Genomic DNA, 3,439 nt, shown 5'->3' with positions numbered 1-3,439 from the left:
ATTTATTGTTGTTTGTTACAAATTAACAATAATTATACACGACAATCTTTTTCACTTTTCAAAAAACGTTAAATAACAATATAAATTTTTGATTTTATTATTAGTTTATTGACAAAATAAAAGACCAAAAATGTATTAATTGAAAAAAGGTGCAGAAAAACGGCTGGATCTAAAAGATCCGCCACGTAAAATTTAAACTTTTTTACCAGAATGAAAAATTCTATGGTAAAATAATTTACATTAACCTTTTTTTGATTGTATTTTTTATATTTTTATTTTGATTGTAAAAAAACATTTTTAACACTTAAAAAACATCGTTTTTTGAAAAAATGTTTTTGATCAAAATGTTTTAAAATACATATTAAAATATAATTTCACTTATTCAAAAAAGGGAAAATGTGTATTGTAATACACACGAAAAAAACCGATAAAAAACAAATATTTAAGTAACATAATTGTATATTGCTTTCTAATTTTAAGTCTCATTTCTAAGCGATTTAAAATTTAATATCAAAAAGACACAAAACGGTCATCAAAAAGTAAAGCTGCCATAATTTGTAAATTACTAAATATTTTTTTGTTTATTTTGTTTTTTAGAAAATAAATAATCTGGAAATTAGCTTATTTTTTATTTTTTCAAAAAAATAACAATATTTGAATAGTAATTTTATTATTTGGTTAATAATTTAATATTAATTTAAAATTGATGATTATTGAAAAACACACATATCAACAAAACACTATTAAACACTAAGTGTTATCAAAAAATAAAAAAGAACAATGACAATCAATTTATTTTTTATTTTATCCAAGTGGTAAAAAACAAATTAATCTTATTTTAAATAAAATAAAAAAATCCACTACTTAATTGTGTTAAATACATTTAACATTTACGTTATCTAATACAACTTTTAAAATCGAATATAATTAAACATAATTTACGGAAATCAGTTTGACAATTATATTTATTTTGAAAAAAATGGTAAGATAATAAATAACAGTAACCAATGCGAAATATTTTATTTCATTTAGTTAAATATTTATCGAGTAAATGTTGTATTACAATTACAATTTGATAGTTGTTTACATTGTTGGTATTATTAAATACAAATACTAATATTAAAAATAGTTAATTTAAAAAGTATTTTGTCTCTATTTATTTACAACCAAAACAAAAACTTTGTAAACTGTTTTTCAAAACTCTGTACTGGGATGCCCCGATTTTTTAGACAAATAGTTTCTAAATAATTTTTCCTTTGCTTAACCCTCATTTTTGTTCAAAATATTTACTCGTAAAAAACAAAATAACGAACCTGACTTTTTTAATTTTACTTGACAAATAAATCTTGCACAAAAAATTTACTTGAAAAATATAAAAAACAAAGTTGGGATCAAAATTTTGATTACCATAACACAATTTTTGCCAAAAACATATAACACAACTTTATAATTAAAATGTCTGTGTTTACAGAATCACCAAGTCGTGTTCTGGATAAAAATGAAAAGTACCAATGAGTAAAACAAGCATTGAGATAAATTGGTTAAGGCTATACAATTGAAAGGTTTTTTTAATTTTTAAATGTTTATTTTATTTAAGACTCTTATGATTAATAACCTTGATTGTTTAAATGTTTGTTTTATGTTACCGATGACTTTTTTGATTGTTGAAATAAACAAAAACTTATTATTAATTTAAATGTTGTATCATTAGATGCAATAATGTCCTTCATTACTTCATTAGTTTATCGTTATATTACGTTTATCTTATATTTATTTGAAAGATAGAATTTTACTGACGTTTAGTCACAAAATAAACCACTGACCAAATAACGAACCTGGAAAATCGGGGAAGATTTACCCAATATTTGGGTGATTTCCCGATTTTTTGTTCGATAATTGAAACTGTATTGGTTTTTAAGGGTTTCAAACTGTGTACCGTTGTTGGTTCAACAAACAGGAAAATAAAAAATAAAACAAATAAAAAATAGTAAATAATGGGAAATTAGGACAAAGGGTTTATATAAATTTTGGAAACGGTACAGAGTTTTGGAAAACAGTTTATTTTGGTTGTATTTTTATAATATTAATCAAATTCAGTTTCACATTGTTCAATTATTAATTGGTAACACATTTGCTCAAAAAATAGAAACTTATTGATAATTAATTGTTGTATTTGTTTTTGATACTCTATTGAAAATATAATACATTGTTTTTTCAACTCATTAAAATAAAATTTTTAATTATTCTTATAAAAAAGTTATTAAGATATTAATTTAAATTGACAAACAACATGTATTAAATTTTGTTTGTGTATATTTATTGACAATTCAATTTTTCAATAAAAACATGGATTATAATAACATCAATTTTTTGTTTTTATTTGTCAATTTTGTATAATTTCTATAATATGATTATAAAACAAACAAATAAACATAAAAATTAATTTCATTTATTTTATTGTATAATCATGGCGATATAAAAATTAAAGGATGTTTATATTGATAATTGCACGTAATCAAACATTTTTATGTTTTTAAACATCTTTTAATTAATACCGTTTTATCATACAACAGAATAAGAATTGGATTTTGATAACACTACAACAAGTATGCTCCAGTTTTATGGATACACAATTCTATCATAAATTACAAATATTCTAATAATATGCATTGGTATAATTATTTCATTATTAACTGTTACATTTTTATTAATAAATTCTGTTATAATATTTAAAATGCTTAAACCTTTTAATATAAACATGAAACATCAAACAAAATTTATTATAAACATAATAAAATATTGAGAATGTATTATTGTGTTTATTTATTTAAATCACACCAATTATCAAATTTGATTTGTTTCTTTCACACATGATAGCAAAAATGATCATTGTTTTCATTTAAAAGTTAATAATCGTAAAAAATTATTTTGATATACAAAGTCTAAAATAATTATTATCGTTTAATTGATATTCTATGTTTTTTAGTAGTTTTTACTAACAACATATTTAGTGGAAACAATCATGAAAAATAACAATTAATAAAGGAAAAAAACACAATTTTAATAAATATTATTGAAAAGGTTTAATTTTACCGTTTTATCCACAACGAGTGATTAAACTGTTATTATAATAATTTAATCGATAATCATTTTTATTTGTTTTTGTTTTTGTTTTTGGGTTTTCAGTTTTGGTAATTTTTAAAAAAATATGCCGAATGAATAATTGTTTAACAAAAAATAACACAAAATAAAAATATTTCAAAATAAAATATAAAAATTTTTGTAGAGTTTAATTTTTAAGTTTTGTCTTGATGATAATTTAGTAATTAGATTACCGAGTAATTTAACTACTTGGTAATCAAATTACTGAAATTACCTATTACTGAGTAATTTAGTAATTCGAAAATTATTGCAGCTCTATCAAAAAACATCATGAATT

Source organism: Entamoeba invadens (assembly GCF_000330505.1).
Source record: "Entamoeba invadens IP1 unplaced genomic scaffold scaff_1105074726701, whole genome shotgun sequence".
NCBI classification, from domain to species: domain Eukaryota; phylum Evosea; order Mastigamoebida; family Endamoebidae; genus Entamoeba; species Entamoeba invadens.
Note: the sequence above shows the minus strand (reverse complement) of the source record.